Genomic DNA, 20,811 nt, shown 5'->3' with positions numbered 1-20,811 from the left:
CCATTACTAACACATAATTTAATCCCCTTCCCTATCCCTCACTGGAACATGCACACACACACACACACCACACACACACACACACACACACACGGGGGGGGGGGGATACTATTATCCTTCTTTCTATTACATGTCTCTCTCATTTAATGACTGAGCTTAAGTCTATGTTTAAAAATCTTAATAAAGTCCAACTTTGCTTTGTATCCACATATTCTGGAATTCTTTTCTGTAGCACAGAAACTCCAGCTTCACATGAGAGGAGGTTTCAGAAAAGAATTCCAACTGCAACAGTCAGCAGAACAGTGCAGGATCTCCTGTTTTTGCTGGCAGCCACTGACTACTAATTTAATAAACACACAAGTACTATGACAAGGCACAAATATTATATATATAAGATATTGTGTGTGTGTGTGTGTGTGTGTGTGTGTGTGTGTGTGTGTGTGTGTGTCAGTGTGGGCAGATGCATGCCATAGCAGACATGTGGAAGGCAGAACAACTTTCAGGAGTCAGTTCTCTCCTTCTATCATGAGCGTAGGGGATCAAACTCTGGTCATCTAGCTTGTGTAGTTAAACAAGCCCTTTGACCTGCTGAACCATCAGTACTATAGATTTTTTAAAGCTACACAAGTTTTAATATAATTAAATCAAAACCATTCCTGATATCTATTCCTTCCTTTTGAATGGCTCCTTACAACTGTTTCAGGAACTTATCCTTCCCAGACCCAAGCCCTAGCCCAGCACAGTTCCCACCAGCCCCTATGAGGGTCATGAGGGTCAGCTATGTCTGTCTGTCTTCCTGGGTCCTGAGGTAGGTAACTTTCTCTTCTCTTCTTTTTTATCTCTTCCTTTTTGATGCTGGCCAGAACCTAGGTATGCTTTTTCTGGTTCTTTAGACTTCCTTTCTCTAAAGCTTCCCTCCTTATCATGAGGCTGCTTGCCCACCATGTGGCTGACCTCTAAGCTAGCTTAACTGAAGTGGCATGGCTTTTCTCTTGCCTCCACTCTCCTAAGGTAGCTGCTGAGATTACAGCTTGACTTTGGGATTTTTCTTTTAAACTCTTATAAAATTGTCCTCTTTGAATAAACTTTGGCTTTGCTTTGGACTGACTTTTTGTCCTTAATGAACAAATGAAAATGAACAACCATTGCTGAACTCCTAGATGGTATCACAGCTTCATAGAGAGATCTTACACTCAAGACCCTGCACTATGTACTCTTCATTTGACAGTTCATTTCTATTCTTAATAATAAATAACCCATATGATAAACTGGGCATATCTGTCAAACATTTCCTTGAGATGATCAGACCTGAGGGGGGAGTTGTAGGAATCTGACTTATATACAATAGAAGTAAGGGAGACCTTGTGAGGAACTAGCATTTGAAATGTAGGTAGCATTGTGGACCAGGCCTCTGACCTGTGAAATAGAAAACTGCTAGCTCTAGGAAGTATCAAAATTGAGTAGATTTAAAGGATAGCTAGGTAGTATCATACATCTATAAACAGAAGCATTGCATAGGAAGAAGAAACAGTATATTTTCCCCAGAATATCCATAATCTACTGAGGAACCTGCCTGACTCCATTTTGAATGCAGGAGCCATTACACTGTATTGTTAAAAATAAGTTGCCATATACTACAAGAGCTGAGTTTCTGCTTTTAAGTCTGTTTCCTGGAACCTGACATGTCCTAACCCATGACCTTAACTTGTTTGTGAGAGCACTCTAACCCTCCTTAACCACATGATGGTTTTTGAAATTTTCCTATACTTTCTGATTGTTCCATTGTCTCTCTTCTGTAAACCTGCTTTGCAACTACTTGTGATTTTAGTCCTTAAAAGGGGCCCAAGAAATGGACAAGGGATGCTCTCTCTAATTTGACTTAGGAGGCAGTCACTGGTCAGCTTTTGGGTGCACTCCAATAAAAATCAAACTTGCTTCAAATCGGCTCAATGCTGTGATGGCAATCTTATTTTCACCCAATGGGATTAACATTTTCTGGAGGCCTCAGCAAGATCTGACCATCCATCCAAATTCTAAAGCTGGACCTTCACTCTGGGACTCCAGGCTGAAGGGCTGGTTCAGGAGGTGTACATGTTGAGAAGTTCCAAGGCTCCCAAAGAATGCTTTCGGTTTCTGGGACTATCAGAGTAAACTTCTGGGCTGAGAAAAGGAGCAAGTACCTACAGAAGCCTCCCTGTAAGCCGCAGTCTGGTCTGTTGGAATTCCGATCTGGGACTGGGATGGGGGTGTCAACAGACCCTAAATATTCTGCTTAGGGCAAAAAACCAAATGTCACAATGCCCCCTGAGGTTCTTGGTCTGGTTTTATGCCTTGTTTGTCTTGTCTTTGTATATCTTGTCTATGAATGTCTTGGCTTTGCCTTCTTTTTTACTGTCTCCACTTTCTTTTGTTCTCTCCATGTTAAGTGGCTTATCTTGGACTTGGGGTGACTGAACAGATGGACAGTATGGGTAATTAGACTAACAAGCCTAACAGCCCTCTAACCTGTGTTCTAAAGTATTTTGACAAATTTTACCACGCTATAGTCAAGAAGGATTATGACATCCTATCACCAAGAGTAGCCTTTTATGAAGCTGAATGGCCCACATTTGGGGTTGACTGGCACTCCCAGGGCACTTTTGAGTCTCAGATAGCCTGGGCAGTGGTGAATGTCACTCTTGGTAAGTCTGGCCACCCAGATCAGATTAGATGATACACCTTGACTTGGGCTGAAGCAACTTCCAACCTGCCCCCATAGAGGAAGGTCTGTATGGTCCACAATGGGTAAGGTGGCCCAGCCCTGATCGTAAGCAGATGGGCCTATATCACAGACCCAGGAGGCACCTCTGAAAACCATTCTGCAGGACTCACAAAAGAAAGAATCCTTCCTCCCTCCATATCAACATCTTTACCCATCTCAACCTCTCCTTTGAAAGCCCAGTTCCCCCCACCACGGTCTCACTCTCCCCTCTGTCTGCACCTACTACTACCCTACCACCTAGCTCCTTCCTACCTCGCCATCTTCTCCCCCACCAGATCTTCCCTCTCTCCTCCTATCTTCACTCCCGCCACACTCCTCTTCCCTGCCTCCCCCTGTCTTTTCTCCTCCCAACACCAATCAAGCAGGTCTCATATGGCCATCCTGATTCCTCTGATCTTGGTTCTGGGTGGCATCTCCTTCAGTCCTTGCTCCCTTATGGCTGTTTCCTGACAATAGCTACGTGTATGTCCCTTTCTCCAATACAGATTTCTACAACTAGAAGAACCAGATCCCCCCACTCCTTAAGCACTAACTCTGATTCCTTGATTCTCTCTTTTTCAATCATTTCTCCATGTGGGACGACTGTCAGTAGATTCTCTGTACCCTCTTTACTACCAAAGAAAGGGAAGGGATTCTAATGAAAGCAACCGAAGCACTCCCTGGGGTAGCTTCAATGGCTGATGACCAGGTTTGGTCAAAAGGGATGAAATGGCAGCCCAAAAGCCCACTGATCTATCGATGGTAGCAGATATGACTGACACAGTGCCCAGATGGCTTTCTTGGACCACCTTCTAGATGTATATTGGTTTACATCCCTATAGACCCATAGGACCTGGCAAATCTCAAGGCAATTAACCTGGTCTTTGTTACTCAGTCAGCCCCTGACATACATAGATACAAAAGATGGATGGGTTTGCAGGAAAGAACAGGTCCGAACTATTAGGGATATTCCAGGTGTTTGACAACAAAGACAGCAAAGAAGATCTTTGGTAAAGAAGATGAGGCACACCACTAGGGCTGCACTACAAGCCCTAGCCACTTTAAACTCTGCTGGTGCACCCCATGATAAAAAGAGAAGACCTTTACAAAAGGACCAATAAGCCTACTGGAAAGAAACGGTCACTGTAAAAATGAATACCCATGCCAGAAACAGGTACTCCCCCTCCAAACCCAAGCCAATACTAGCTATGGAGAATTACCGAGGTTGAGGCACCTTCAAACTAGGCACCCAGGAGCCTATGGTAACCTTCACCACAGAGGTCCAACATACAAATTTCTGGTGGACACAGGGGCTACCCATTCAATATTATAGGAGCCCCTAAGGACCCCTTACCAACCAAACAATGGAAGTACAGGGGGTAATGGGATATCAAAGAATATAAATGAACCACTGACCATACTGTTAACATAGGACAAAGAACTGTGACTCATTCTTTAAGTCTGTTACCTGGAGCCTGACCTGCTCCAACCCATGACCTTGACTTGTTTTTAAAACACCCTAACCCTCCCTAGTCACATGGCAACCACATGGTGTTTTAAGATTTTCTTGTACTTTCTTATTGTTCCATTATCTATCTTCAGTAAATCTACTTTGCAACTACTCATGATTTTACTGCTTAAAAGGGGCCCAAGAAACGGACTTGAGGATGCTCTCTTTAACCTGAGGTAGGAGGCAGTCACTGGCCAGCTCTTGGGTGCACTCCAATAAAAATCAAGCTTGCTTCAAATTTGGCTCAAAACTGTGGTCTCATTCTCACCCCATGGGATCAACACTACCTAATTAGTATGCTCCACAAGTTCTTAAACAAGCTGTCTTTCCTCCTCTAGGTTCTTAAGTTCATCACTATTCATCTTTTAATGGTTAAGAATGCTAGGGCAAGCAAGATGGCTCAGTCATTAAAGGTATTTTCTGTGAAGCCTGATTGTTAACATTCAGACCCACCCCTTGGGGACCCACCCAGCATCCTGACAAGGTCATCTTACTTAAAGTCCTCTTCCTTTAGGGAGAACCTCCCCTTCTCTCTCTTCTTTCTCTTGCCACAAGGAAGTGTGCACTCCTCCCTTCCTTTTCTTCCCTTTTCTCTTTCTCTTCTTCTTCTTCACTTCTCAGAACCTGTCTGTTTTCTCTTTCTTCCCTTCTTCTTCCCCTCTTAATAAAACTTTCCACGTGGGTGCTGCCTGCATGGTATGAGTGACTTTTCCCCATGCCCCTTGACTCCACCCAAGGCTGCAGGCTGTTTTTAAAACACTACACTGATGACCTAAGTTTGAGCCCTGGATCTGCATGGTGGAAGGAGAGAACAGATTCCTGAAAGTTGTCCTCTACACATATTCCCTGGCTGGCACTCATACGTGTGTGCGTGTGTGTGCACACATGTACACACACACACACACACACACACACACACACACACACACACACACACACCTCTGCAGGCATGCATGCCCATAATGTAACCTTAAATTTTTTTAAGAACATTATTTCTAGAGCACATGTGTCTACTTTGAATCTTAATGTCCTTAGCTATAAAATGGCTTCAGTGTCAGCAGCCCTTATCACAGAGTTACTGTGAACCTTTTATATGATAATCATAGAACTTTAGTAACAGAGTAAATGTTCTTGAGTTTCCTTGTTAAACTGAACTTCCCAGAAAAAGTCACATCCCAAGGATAGATTGCACAGGATTGACTGATAACAAAATCTTAATTGGAGAGGGTTGGAATATTTCAGATTCACACCAAAGTTACCTTTGACTATCAAGAATCATACGGACAATAGGTAAAATCTTTGATATATTTTTCTAGCAGACCACTGGTTTCCACCAAGCCCAAATCTAAAGATGTTATCAGATAGAATCTGAAACAGATGGCAGAGTTTTCCTTTCTTTACCCACCTGATACCCCACTAATAAATTTGGTAAAATCCTTGATTTAAGACTTTTCTTTTGTTCTGTGACTACAAAAGTTCCTGTAATTAGCCCAGTCTGGATGGATACATTTACAAAACAACTTCCTCACCTAAGACTCAGGGATCACTGTGGAAAAGGGGGGTAAAGACTGCAAAAGGCAGATCAGAAGTTTGCAGTGAGACTGTGTATCTTAGGAATGTCAGAAGCTATACCCATAAAGTCTCAGCAGCAGGACTGCCTAAACATGAGCTGAACAAAGACAACAACAATAAACAATAGGCATGCCAAAGTGGGGGTAGGGGCCTACAAAGCTCCAACCCCATGTAAAAGAACTACAGGCAACTAAGGAATGCTGAGAGACAATGGGAGAAAGTCTTCCCCAGGAAGATCACATCAATTGGGGTTATCCAATACCAGTCAGCTCTGAAAACATACATACAAGTATGTTTTATACATTATACAGACTGAGCTGGTTATATTTAAGAATATGTATGTATATACACATATGCATGTAACAACAATGAAAACAGAGGTGATGAATTTGAAAGAGCAAGGAGGGGTATATGAGAGGATTTGGAAGGAGTAATGGGAAAGGAGAAATGATGTAATATAATATCAAAAATAAAAGAAAAAAAAAAAAACTACTCCACCCAAACAAAGTTCCTATAATTGCTCACAAACAGGAATATGCTGTTTGAGGCATTTTCAACCTTTCCTGAGTCTCAGCCATTCCTATTTGATGTAGAATAAACCACCTCTTACTCCATTAGATGAGAGTGCTGCTTGGTGTTAACAGTTCTGGAACCCACCAAAAGGCCTATGATGACCCACTGCATTCAGTGGAGGTGCTCACCTCAGTCCAATGACTGTGGCTGCCTGGGAAGTCTCAATGCTGGGAAAATGGCTGAGGTGCCTATTTAACATCAAAGCCAACCTGGCATCCAGGCTCTCCCAGTATCTCTCAGTCCCTACCTGTTACAAGGTGTGCCCTATCTCCTTCCCCCAGAAGCTCTTCCCTATAAAATCCAAACATCTTGGTTACCTGTCCCTTTAAAACAAAAACAAAAACAACCAAAAAACCTTTTGTCCTCTTGGCTGTTACACCTGGTCCTCCTCTCTCCAGTCTTCCTTTCCCTCCCAGCTCTCCTCACATGGCTCAGGGTCATGTCTACCCTAGACTCGCCCAGATGTCTCTGCCTCTTGCTATTCTCTCTCTTTTAGCTACAATAAACTTTCTCCTTCACTATACCCAGGAACAGTCAAGTCCTCCCTTTTTTCAATCAATTGCTGTGGCCCAAGGGTGTGGCCTCACCTTAAGTATGAATGTTCTCCTGTGGAGGAAGGTCTACACCAGGAGATTTGGCTGTTGCTAGGCTTCACAGCAACTGCAGGTTTAAGATAATGACACCCCTGTGTTTTTAGCTTTTGAGTGGTAAATTAGTTAATATTAGGTACTTCTTGATTGGCTAACATGTTTAAGTGTACCAAACCAAAAAAGGAAAGGAATAAGATAGATCTTGTGGGTCAAAGTGAGAAGTCAATGCATTTTAGAAAGGACAATTCCTAAGTGCCTGTTATAATATGACATAATTAAAAAACAGATCAGAGCCAGGCATGGTGTTACAGGTCTTTAATCTGAGTACTTGGAAGGCAAAGACAGGAGCATCTCTGTGAGTTGAGGCCAGCCTGATTGACATAGTGAGTTCTAAGATAGCCAGGACTATATAGAGACCCTGTCTCAAAGTGAGTTGGGGGTAGGGGGAGGAAAAAAAGAAAAATAACCAATAATTTAGCCAGGAAGGGCAGCACATATCTTTAATCCCAGCACTTAGGAAAAAAGACAAATAGATCTCTGAGAATTCAAGGTCAGCATGACCTACATAGTGCCTCCAGGCTATCTAGGGGTAGTTATACACAGGGCTAGGAAAGAAGGAAAGAAAGAAGGAGGGAGGGAGGAAGGGAGGAAAGGAAGAAAAAAAGGCAAGGCAAATGCTATCTTAAACAAAAGGTCAAATTGAACAGTATAAATAGAAAAAAACTGATACCCTACAGTGTCATGAGGGATAACATTGTCATCTAAGTGCCACTTCCCCCCAAAATATCTAATTTAGTTTAAAAATATTAGATATATCTACCCAGGCCACATTATCTAAGATAACCAGCTTAAGGATGCAAAAAAATTCATAAATTTAATGAAAGAGAAAAAATAATAAATAGTTCCTCACTGTGGTCTACCTGCAATATTCCTGAAATCCCAGCACTTAGAAGACTGGAAGAGAATTGCGTTGAGTTTGAAGCCAGCCTGGATATATAAAAAGGACCAAGCCAGTCTTGGCTACATAACAAGATACTTTGTCAAAAGAAAAAAGAAAAAAAAAATGAATAACAGAAAATAGGTAGAGTACTATTCTAAAATATGTAACAATCAAATATAATGTAAAATCCTTCATTTTAGCCTAGAAAGAAAAGTTAAAACTATAAAGCACATTATCAGAACACCTGAAGAAGTGAATACTGTGCACAAAAACATGATAATTTCAATGCAGCCCAGGCTGACTTCAAACTCATTATGTAGCCAAGAATGACCTTGAACCTCCAACTGCATTCTTCCCAAGACCTAGGATTATGGGTATGTGCTACCAAGTCTGGTTAATATTAAATTTCTTTTCTCTTTCTCCTTTTTGTTGGGGATGGGTACTGAGATAGTCTTACTCTATAGCTCATAGTGGTCTTGAACTCAAGATGATTCTTCCACCTCAGCTTCCCAAGTGCTGAGATTACCAATACGTACTACCAAACTCAGCTAAACACCAAATTCCTTAATATTAAGCTAGATACAAGGCTGTTTATAGGAGGTAAGCATTGATTATTTAGGATAAACGTCACATTTGCCATATGTTTTCATATAGTTCACTTCTATTACTGACCGCATATATAAGCAAATAAACAGATATAAATGAATTCCTATAAATCTAAACATATATGTGTGGACTAGCTAATTTGATGTCAACTTGAATGTAACACAAACCTTAAATGGTCTTATTAATAAAAAACTCAGAGCCACATATTGGAGTGAAAGCTGAAAGATTAGAGAAACAAAACAAGCCACAACCAACCTCACCTTACCAACTCCTCAGCCTCCAGAGAGACTTCCTGTTTACTCATGCCTTATATACCTTTCTGTGCCCTGCCATCTTCCTTTCTTCCTAGTGCTGGGATTTAGGCATGTGTGCTTCCCAAATACTTGGTAGCAAAAGCATGAGATCTCAAGTGCTGGAATTAAAGGCTTGGGCCACCACACCTGGCTGTTTCCAGTGTGGCCTTGAACTCACAGAGATCCAGTCAGATCTCTGCCTCCACAGTGATAGGATTAAGAGTGTGTACCACCACTGTCTTGCCTCTATGTCTAATCTAGTGGCTGGCTCTGTCCTCTGATCCCCAGATAAGTTTATTACGGTACACAATATATTGGAGGTATGCAATATATTACCACACTTGACACAAGCTAGAGTCATCAGAGGAGGGAACCTGAATTTGAGGAAATGCCTCCATAAAATCAGGCTGTAGGCAAGCATGTAAAGCATTTTCTTTTTGTTTTGTTTTGTTTTCCGACACAGGGTTTCTCTGTGTAGTTTTGATGCCTGTCCTGGATGTAGCTCTGTACCCCAGGCTGTCCTCGAACTCACAGACATCACCCTGGCTCTACCTCCTGAGTGCTGGGATTAAAGGCATGGTCACCACCGCCATCTGTAAGGCATTTTCTTAATTTGTGGTTGTTGAGGGAGGGACCAGCCCATTGTGGGTGGCACCGTGCCTGGGTTGATGGTCGTGGGTTCTATTAAAAAGCAGGCTGAGCAAGCTATGAAGAGCAAACAAGTAAGCAGCACTGCCCTATGGCCTCTACATCAGCTCCTGTCCTGCTTGAGTTCCTGTCCTGACTTCTGATGATGAACTGTGGTGGTATTCTAATTGTACTGAAATGTGATTTTGATTGTATGTTAATAAATAAAGTTGCCCGGGGGTCAGAGCTATTAGAGCCATAGACAGAGTGTGGCGGTGGTGGTGCACGCCTTTAATCCCATAGATCTCTGTGTGTTCAGGGATACAGCCAGTATTAGAGACATACGCCTTTAAGACCTAGAGGGCTGTACATACAGACAGTGACGAGGCAGTCACGTGTTTGGGTTTAAAACCAATGAGAAGGCAGAATAACTATAAAACGACTTACACACAGGAAATAGCTCTCTTTTCGGGAAGCTGGGACATCTCAGGAGGAAGGGTGAGATTTTAGCTCTGAGCTCTGACCTCTTGGCTTTCTCTTTTACATTGGTTCTGTGTTTCTTATTTAATAAGACGGTTGGATACATCTACAATGAACTGTGCTATGAAAGTGTAAACTGATAAAACCCTTTCCTCCCCAACTTGTTTTTGGTCACAGTGTTTTATCACAGCAATGGTAACACTAACTAAGACAGCATGTTACTATGGAAAATGTTTATTGTTAAATTCAGGCCACATATATATGAATGTGTACTGTACTGTCTTTTCAACTTTCTTTGTAAAATAAAACAATTTTTATCAGGGCCTCATTATAGCCTAGACTAGCAATGAACTTGTAATCCACTTGCCTCAGCCTCCTAATTGTTGAGATTACAGGTATATGCTACCAAACACAGTTGTGAATAAACCTTCTTAGAACAAACTCTTTGGGCAACAAAGAGTGTCTTCAGGTCATTCTTTAATTCATTCAACAAATATTAAACTACTGTTATGTTCCAAGCATAACAGACTAAGTTCATTCAGTCCTAGAAATACAATGGTGAACATGGTCTCCATCTTCATAAAGCTTATAGTTTACTGGAGAAGATATTGTATACATACAAAGGAAACAAATTAAAGCATAAATATATTAAGTGGTTTCTATAATGAAAAATGTGATAGAGTAAATGAAAACAACAAGTCATCTGTTTAGGATGTATCAAGAAAGGTTTTTCTAAGAGACATGCCATTGATGTTAGGTTCTACAAGAAAACAAGAAAATTATAACCAGCCAACAGCATGCATGTGTGACAGAACTGAAAGAAAACTGAGCGATGAAAAAAGGTAAAATGACACTCAAGAGACAAGAAAAGTCATGCAAAGTCTCAAGGAAGTGTGGATTTTCTTCCAAGAGTAATGGGAAAGCACTAAGCAGTCTTAAGCAGAAAGAGTAATACAATCGCTCTGACATATAATTTGAAAACTGCTCTCACGGATGTGCAGAGAAAGGACTACAGTGAGAAGAGGAGAAATGTGCAGAGAGGGGAAGGCAAGCAAAATGCACTGGTGTATGCAATAGAATGGTGACAATGGAGGAACAAAATAGGTAGAGTTGAGAATCATAAATAGAAAAGACAAGAAAGAATCATTGATAGCTTAAATTATAGGTATGGTAATGAGATAAGTAGAGGTCTACCTACATGGGATACCCATATCCACATTGGGGGTAGAAAAATCCATGCACTATACTGGCCATGTTAAATTTTATATATTTGTGAAATATCTAAGACAATGTATGTGAAACTAAAACCTAAAGATTTTAGACACAGAAAAATTTGGAAGTATAATTCCTATTTCAATGAAAATTATATTATTCAGTGAACACGCCTTTAACCTCAGCACAGGAGGCAGAGCCAGGCAGATTTCTGTGAGTTCAAGGCCAGCCTGGTCTACAAAGCGAGATCCAGGACAGGCACCAAAAAACTACATGGAGAAACCCTGTCTCAAAAAAAAAAAAAAAAAAAAAAAAAACTGAAATAGTTACTTAAATAAAGGTCGGTTTTCTATAGACATTAGCAGCTACAGGTAGGAAAAAAAAAAAAACAAGAAATAATGAGACTTCACTCTCTGTTAACCTTGTTTTTTTGTGTTTTGTTTTCTTTTATCCAGGAATAGAACGTTCCTTCTGTCTGCACCTAACTAACCAAAAGCATATTACAAAGTTAAAGAGGTATTCGAAGAATCTTGTTTTCTTAACACATTTTGTAGCACAACTGAACCTCTAAAATTCATGTGAAATATTACTTAAAAAAAAAAACTTAAAGTGTTTAAGAGGGAGATATGTAAATGGAATAACATTTATTTACTATGAAAAGAGTTTAGCCATAGCAAATACAAACTCTGGTGCCAGAAATGGGTTACCTCTCAAGCAGTTGTTGGCCATTGGGGTCCCACAGACCCCCAAACATTACAGGTTGTTGCTACTGCTCTTGGTTACCCTCCAAAAGTTGACAGTAAGACCTTATTGCTGAAGGTCTTACTTCACAAAATGTCATAAAACATGGAGAGATCAAGTGTTTGCCGATCTGGAAGATTCATCCTTACTGGCTAGCTTTCACAGTGCTAACAGGTGCTATTCAGGCTACCAGAGAATAGCAATCATCAATCTTACTGGGTTGTGAACCCCGAGTCAGAGTAATAGTACAATAGTGGTATGCTAGCTTGAAAGAAAATGGACCCCATAGGCTCACAAATAGTGGCACTATTAGGTGTGGCTTTGTTGGAATAGGTGTGGCTTTACTGGAGGAAGTGTCTCACTGGGGACAGAAAACAGAGAGGCTTGGAGGTTTTAGATGCTCAAGACATGCCCAGTATAGCATTGTCTGCAGGCTGCCTGTATATCCGGATATAGGACTCTCAGCTCTTTCTTCAGGACCATGTGCCACCCTGTTCCCCACCATGATGATAATGGACTAAACTTCTGCATTGTAAGCCAGTCCCAATTAAATCTTTTCCTTTAAAACAGTTCCCTTGGTCAGCCGGGCGGTGGTGGCACACGCCTTTAATCCCAGCACTCGGGAGGCAGAGGCAGGCGGATCTCTGTGAGTTCGAGGCCAGCCTGGACTACAAAGTGAGTTCCAGGAAAAGGCGCAAAGCTACACAGAGAAACCCTGTCTCGAAAAACCAAAAAAAAAAAAAACAAAAACAAAAACAAAACCACAGTTCCCTTGGTCATGGTGTCTCTTCACAGCAATAAAAACCTAACTAGACAAGGAGTAACTAACAACTTCTTGGTTAGGCCAGCTTCACATGATAGGACCCACACCTGGCACCAATATCGGGCCAAGTATCTGAGCCTAGATAGGTCATAGGCCCTAGGGGAGAACCTAGGACTATTATTCTACTAAATGGACATAGTAGAATGTATTTAAAATTATTCTGTTGGAGGACAGCCTGGTCTAGAGAGCAAGTTACAGGACAGCCGAAGCTACACAGAGAACCCCATCTCAAAAAACAGAACAAAACACAGAAGATTCCTAATGACTTATTGCTATATCTATACATTACTGTTTCTCTCAACTCTCATTAATGACAGTTCTTCCAGAAGATAGTGATTAACACAGAGATACGTATCACACCCCTTTTCCCAAGACTCAGTCATCATCATGGAGGATGGGATAGGAAAATTCTCAGATTCAGAGGTGGTGGGTGACTACATGAAACAGTGTTTTCCAGACATACCAGGAATGAAATACACATCAACTTACAGGGACTGTAACAGCATATATGAGACCTGAGAAGGCTCAAGCCAAACAAAATCCCAGCATGGAAATGGGAAGTAGGCACAAAGACTAACCCCTAGCTGAAGAACTAGTAGTATTTGATAGCTACTAAGAAGAATGGAAGAGTCAGGTTTGTTTAAGGTAGGCAAGCAAAAGAGAATTATGTTTTTTTTAAATCCCAGGAGTTGATAACATATTTTGGGCAGCTACTATAGATTTTAGCATAATCCCTGGCCTCCAGCTACCAACAGTCTTTTCTTTCCAATCTGTGTTAAATCAAAATGTTGCCACACATTTCTTCATGTCCCCTGAGAGACTGAATCACCACAGTTGAGAATGACCACAGTGGGGAAAAGAGAAAAAACAAGAAGAGTTTATGTGCAAGCAGAGTATTACAAGCTTGAGATCTGTAGTGGTTTGGAAGAGAAAGGCCCATGGGTCACATATTTGAATGCTTGGTCCCCAGTTGGTGGAACTGTTGGGAAAGGATTAGGAGACATGGCCTTGTTGGAAAAAGTGTATCACTGGGGGGGGGGGCAGAGATGGGGGGTAGGCTTTGAGGTTTCAAAAGCCCATGCCATTTCCAGTTAGTTCATATTCTCTCTCTCTCTCTCTCTCTCTCTCTCTCTCTCTCTCTCTCTCTCTCTCTCTCTCTCTCTCTCTCTCGTCTGTCTCCTTCTCTCTCTGCCTCCTGTCTGTAGATCAAGATGTGAGCTCTCACCTACTGCTCCACTGCCATGCCTGCCTGCTGCTATGCTCCTTGCCATGACGGTTCTCAGTAAAAACACAGCAACTGCACTCTGGATAAGTTATGCAAAATCGTTCTTTAAAAGTATTAGACATGAGTTCAGATGGCCCTGGAGAGAATCCTCCTAGACTGTACCAATGGAGAAAGAGACTAGACAGCAATGGCATGCCTTCATCATTCCGGAAGCTTCTTAACTGCGAGTGTGATGCCACCCGATCCTTTAAGCTCCTGCCATGACAGGCTGTCACCCTAGCTGTGAGCCTCGACAACCCACTTCACCCTGAAGTTGCTTTTGTCAGAGTATTTTATCACAGCAACAGTTAAAAAAGGGGGGGGCACTAATCCAAAGCAAAAATATACTATCTTTGTTTATCAACTCCTCAGTTGAAGGACACTTAGATTGTGATTTTTGCAATTATCAATAATGTTTCCATAAACATTCATGTACCTGTTCTGTAGACAGGTAGACTGAAGGAAACAAGTAGCATCAGAGATTTAAAGGACAGCACGGAGTTGGGCATATGATAGTTTTAATTATCAACTTGGCACAATCTAGAATCATTTGGGATTCTCAATGAGGGATTGTCTAGATTAGGCTGGCCTGTGCACATGTCTGTGAAGGGTTCTGTTGATTATACTGGGATGAAAAGGTGCCCATTGTGGATGACACCATTCTCTCATCTGGGTCCTGGGCTGTGTAAGTGTAGAGAAGCAACTCAGATATTGGTAGCTTTTAAATCCTATAGAAAAGTGAAGTAGCTATTGGCTCACATGTTTTTGTTTTCTCAATGAAGTGATGAGTTGAGATCAAGAATTCCTGACAAAAAGCCGACCAGTAAACTAAGTTAGTTACAAATGTGTTATAGTTCTGTGGCTGCTGTAACAAATAACCATAAATCTAGCAGCATAAAACAACACAAATATATAAACACATAGCCTGTGCCTCAGAACTCTGCTACAAATCACACTGGTTAAAACTAGGGTGTTGGCAAGGCTCTATGTCCCTTCCAGACATTTTTACCTCTAGGTAAAAATCTTTGTCTTAGCCTCTGCTAGCTTCTAAAGCCACAGCATTCTTTGCTCCAGGGTCCCTTTCCTTCATCTTCAAAGCCTTGCATTTCTCCAACACTAAATGGTCCCCTCCACAATATCTTATTCACAATTATATTCATCTCACAGTAATCTATGACAATTGACATTCTTATTTTAATCCTGTCTTCAAACTCCTTTTATCATGTACAATAAAGGGTTCCCAGGTTCAGGGATTAGTACATGGAGATCTCTAGAGGGCTGGTCTACCTATACTAACACATTAAACTAGAAACTTTCCAACTGTATTTCCAAAAAGCAGAAAATGGTAATCTTTTGAAATACAAATTCAAATTCCACCTGACTCTAAAGCATAGTAACATTTGGAAGCCACTGATCTAAATTCTCAAGGAGGCTAATGGTCACCTGCAGTCTCAAAAACCTTGCTCATCTAGTCATGCACTGCCACGTGCTAAATAATTTATCATATCCTTGTGTGTGGAGAGCAGAGGTGAGGAGCTTGAGCATTCAACATTGAACCCAGGGTGCTGAGCATGCCGGGTAAGCACCTACCACTGAGATACAGACCCAGACTCTTTCAATTCTTTTACTTTGAAGCACCTTCTCATTAATTTGTGAGGCTGGCTGGCCTGACTCACCTTGTAGCCCAGGCAGGCCTTGAATCTGCAAATTTCTTGCTTCCACTCCCCAAGTAGCTGGGATTACAGGCTTGTGCCTTCAAGACTGTGCTTCAAAATTCTAACTCTACCTAGGAAACAGAAGATGATCTCTTTTATTCCCTATTACATTTAAATGTTCTAAAAACTAAGTCATTGACATAACAAATCAATTCCTTTAAAGAACATACACATTTTATCAAAATAATTAGTGGGAAAGATAAAAAACTAAAAATGTTCATAAATGGTGACTGTCACGTAATATAGCAAGATATACAGAATGATCTTCCTTAGAAACATAGCAAAATTCAAGTAATGTTGGTCAGAAGGAAGCAAGGCTGGTGTCTTTCCATATTATTCTACATTACTGATAGGAAGATCTGTAACAGAAAGTATGCTGGAGCACACTATTTGATAATAGTTTCTTTTAATAAATATGAGAAAATGTCAGGCATCACATAACAGCAAGTCCTTGTGTAGTAACGTTTGCTGTGTGCCAGGCATTGTTGGAATCGCTCTTCAGAGGCTAACCCACTGCATACTTAGGCATCTCATTTTACAGATGAAGAGAGCAAGGGCAGAGCGTCTGACAACTATTCACACAGCTCAGAACATACAGAGCCCTTTGGCCCTGACTTCTCCCCCTATGCTATACAACTCTCACTTTCAGTGAAAGAAATCTTTTCACAACTATCAAAGGATCTATGGGATTGGAGTCATATGGAGGAAAGAGAAGTTGGACTCGGCAGTAAAACCAACATGAAAAACTGAACAAAGTGAACTGTAGAAGCCAGACACAAGTTAAGAGATTCCTCTATTCTTGGATGTTTGGAGGCATAAGTACCAACTCTACAGTCCTAATTTAGATCCCCTGGCTGAAATAGACGGAGTGGTTTCAGACTTCCCCAAATCACAAATGGCCCACAAATGATGGCTTAGGTATGGAATTCTTTGAGGAAGCACTTTGTTTCAAACATACAGAAAATTTCATGCGTCAAATATTGAGACTATAGATTTTCAGGCATTTAAGCAGACAACTAAAGCAATGATTAATATTATTTTATAATCATTACTGCACTGATTTCAAGGAGAGGACTCACTGTCATTTATACAAATGTTAATATTAGCAAAGAGTGAGCAGGGTGTGCTGGATCTCAATGCTGGGAAGTGGAGGTAAGGAGGTCAGGAGTTCAAACTCATCTTCAGCTATACAAGGAACTTAAGGCCAGCCCGGAATACATGAAACCCTTTCTCAAAAACAAATACATTGCTGTATTTACTTTCATTTGTTCCAGAAAAAAATTATTTTGACATATCTGAGATGAAATTACTTTAAAAAAAAAATGTTTTCCTTAGAAAGATGAATATAAAGCAACTGTAAAATATATGTCCATTTCAGATCCTAAATGGAGGTTATTGTGACAAAGAGAGAAGAAAGGCTTAGAAGACACTTGAGTGCCGCACGATGCACACGTCTCAACAGCTAAGTCACTTACTCTCACACAGCAGCCTCTCCAACAATAATTCAGTTCCTGTTACATGCAACTCACCCTTAGGACTGCTTATGAAGTGATCAAATCTATAAATACTAAATCTACTGCAAGATTGGTCCAGAGATGACTTCTCATGTTACCAAACTGCAAATTCAGGGCATTCTGATCTATGAAGATTTAGTAACCCTTTTTGTTTTATTCCAAGAGGAATAAAAATCCAGCATCATCGTCAGGCTTAAAGCAGTAAACATTGTTATACTCTGAGTGTAGTATCAAAATAACCTCATAACTGAATATCAGATAAAATCAAAAATTTGTAATTCAGATTCTCATGCTCTTGTCATAGCACTAATAACAAATCCTTGGGAGCAGAGACAGAATTTTAAGTTTTAAGAAGTCTTAGGATGGAAACCCAGAAAAGGTCTTTGTGCTGATATTTAAGGCCATAGCAGCCTGCTCAACATTTTCAGAAATATGATAAGATTTAACTATTCTTATTTTAAACTGTGAACTTTGGGAAACTTCTATAAATTTTCCTTATCGATTAGAATTTATAATGAAATCTATAGCATACTATTTCATCCACTTTCATCAACCACATCATCATCCCCTCAAAAATACTATTGCTACAAACATCTAAAACCAAACAGATGTTAGTTCAAATGGAAGAAAGAACATTTAGCACTACAAGCTAGCTGTCACTGCTGCCACACCCAGCACGGGCAGGTTCTTCAGTCTCTGAGTCAGTAAACCTCCAGAAAAACAGAGAGTCCTCTGTTTTTTGTCCTAACCGGCAATTCCTATCATTCCCAGGCTGCTGTTGTGTTAAACCTAACATCCCTTTCAATATACTTCTCATTTTTCTTACCTTATATCCCATTATTTTATCTCCCAAAATACCTTAACCCTACTGACATCATTGTGTATCATCCATGCTGCAAATTAAATTAGTATCTACCTTTTCAAGATGAATTAAATTTTTACGTTACCAACAGAGTACTACATACAAATGACCTATATGTATTCAAAAGAATTTACAACATTAGTAAGACCTTACATGTTCATGTTGAATTTAATTAAGATGTACTTATTTTGGACCTTAAGGAAAAAAATATTCTAGAACATGAATGGTACCTAGGAAAATAACTCTGAAGAGCCACTAAGTAAACAGCTTAACTTCAAGTATAAATTCCTGCTGTGCTGAGTAAGAGAAAACTTCTAGACAGATTTTGTCTTAAAAAAAAAATGACACTTTTTAAAAAAACAATTACACAATATTATTAACTACCACAGAAAATTATCCTGAGATGGTAAACTCAATGAAATAATACAAGAATTATCATGATAAGGAAAGAATGGTTATAGTCCCTTTAATTCATGGATAGCTAATAATAAAATTTTAAGTAAATAAACTTTCAAATAGTAAAAATACATTGTTCAAGAGAAATACTGTTAAGCTTTCTCACCTATTCATTTCAAACAGTAAAATGAAGAAGTGCACTTACAAATATAGCATAATAGTAGCCTGAAACTGGTTCTACCAAGTCCAGTAAGAGTAACATGCTTGCAGGGAGAGTTGACAGAACACTATTTATACTCACACTCCATTTGATGGCTTTCCAGTACAGACTGCATAGAAGATAAAAGTACTATATACAAACAGATGCCATAGGCACATCTGTAAAGTAAGTGATTGTGCTTTACTCTTACAGCATGAAAATAGTTTAGTAACCTATATTCAGTTAAAAATTTAAAGTTTAAAAACATTTGGACCGACATTTTTTATTCTATTTTTGAAATGTAAAGCTACTAGATTAAGAAGCACAATAAGATACAAGTCAAGTCCTATGAATAAATATTTTTAAATGAACTACTCTGAGATCATAACACTGACAACACTAATTATCTTCCCTTGTCTCGGCAGTTATGGTGCATACTGTTTGGGTGACTGACGGGATAATTTCACTTCATTTTCTCCCAGTTTATTCTGAATAGTATAAGAGAAGAATATTAAAACAATTAACACCTCTAAACAAAGTATTTGATAAGGTTTTGGGTTGAAGCAAAATGTTAAAAAAATTAACCAATGGACAGATTCTAGAGCAAATAACTACCCCATATGCTAAATGAAAGCTAGACTGAGAACCACTGATCTCTAGAAACAGCCACTCAGCATTGTATTAACTCTCCCCAGCCTTGGCCACGCTGATATCATATATTTCTCACAAAGAGTCATTTCATCAACAGTATGAACTAATGTTATTTAATTATCAGAAATATGTATTATATATTTTAAATTACTAAATGTCCTATTCATCAAAAAATGTATGTCATCAGCAATTCAAACAATCAAAAACAGGCAAAAATGTATGTCAAAACCAACTATTTTCAATTTCCAACATCTATAAATATTTTTATTTTATCAATAATGGCCCTATAGCCAAAAAAATACAACAATATTTAAATTAATATTTAATCTGACATACAAATCTTTACTAACAGCAATTACTTGGTCACTCAACTAGAAAAAGTAAAGACATACCAAACAAGCTTCATATTTGAACAGTTTAATAAAATTTGGAGCATATGATGCTCAGCTTGTGTATGTCACAGAATTTATAAATCACATTACTTAAACATACATATTACAATAAGAGATATATTCTTCGTCTTGATCACCTGTTTTTTTGTTGTTGTTTATAAAATTAATCACAGTTAGCAGGGCAGAAATCGCTTTGAGCTTCGTGAATGACATCCAAGAGATGGGAAAGGATTAGTTCTCAGTTGCTGCCAGTTATAACGCCAGGTGGCTTTTTCTGCAGTGAAGGTGTTACCGATAATCCCATTACACTGGTACTAAATCTTGCAGACATCAAAATTATCACCAAGGTTCCTTTTCATCCCATCCTTTCCAAATGACTGGAAGTCGCTTCACCTGAAAGAAGTCAAATCCACATGCAGCTGCTGTTTTAGCAGGCAGCAAACTCCCTGAGAATGCCAGTCATGATTCAATTTTGCTGTGCCGGTGGCCCCCTATTCCCTGTCCAATAATACATCTGTTAAAAAATCCTACAGCTACAAATCAAGTTTAATCCTACCAGGGACCTCATGTTGGTCTTGTCTTCCAAAAAGGCAGCAGGGTCTGCTGTCTATCTCTGCTAGTGTCTGGGGAATACCCTTTAAATCCCAGCCCTACTTAGAAGAATAAGCTAAGGATCACAAAACATGACCTCAAAAACCCTGATATGACTATATTCTGACCCAGAGGCATTCATTCTAGGTGAAGATTAGAACTTTGCATAATAAGATTACACAGCAAGTGAATGATATCAAGGGACTATCCATATGCAGCCGCCTGGTTCTGTATAGACAGCCTGCGCTGCACAATATGCACTGCCGAGAAAGAGCTGGTCTTTCTCGCTGAAATCAAATAGATTCACATAAATTAGTTGGCCATTTCCAGAGTCCTAAATCCCCTATTACATCTTTTATTGACAGCTCCTGTGAGGATAGCACAAATGTTACTCCTTTTTCTTCTGTGCTTCTGTAACATCATGCTCAGTAATTGAAATGTACATAGATTATGTCTTAAAATTAACATCTTGTTTGCTGTAATCTTGGATTACAATCGACTGTGTACATAATAAAATTAA

At 39.8% G+C, this 20,811-nt stretch overlaps 1 protein-coding gene across 4 annotated transcripts in view; it reads right to left on the bottom strand.

Annotated features, from left to right (window-relative positions):
- Nucleotides 1-20,811, bottom strand: part of Immp1l (inner mitochondrial membrane peptidase subunit 1) — a 64,164-nt gene that overhangs the window by 31,390 nt on the left and 11,963 nt on the right. For 2 of the 4 annotated variants that reach the window (XM_037205079.1, XM_028877856.2), the window contains one exon: nucleotides 15,648-15,757. The exons of 1 other annotated variant lie outside the window; for it this stretch is intronic. The gene's annotated coding sequence lies outside the window, so the exon portion shown is untranslated. The remainder of the gene's footprint in view (nucleotides 1-15,647; nucleotides 15,758-20,811) is intronic. One more of the 4 variants, XM_028877857.2, reaches the window with a different exon arrangement.

Source organism: Peromyscus leucopus, chromosome 4 (assembly GCF_004664715.2).
Source record: "Peromyscus leucopus breed LL Stock chromosome 4, UCI_PerLeu_2.1, whole genome shotgun sequence".
In the NCBI taxonomy this organism is placed as follows: Eukaryota; Metazoa; Chordata; class Mammalia; order Rodentia; family Cricetidae; genus Peromyscus; species Peromyscus leucopus.
Note: the sequence above shows the minus strand (reverse complement) of the source record. Positions and strands in the feature narration are given on the sequence as shown.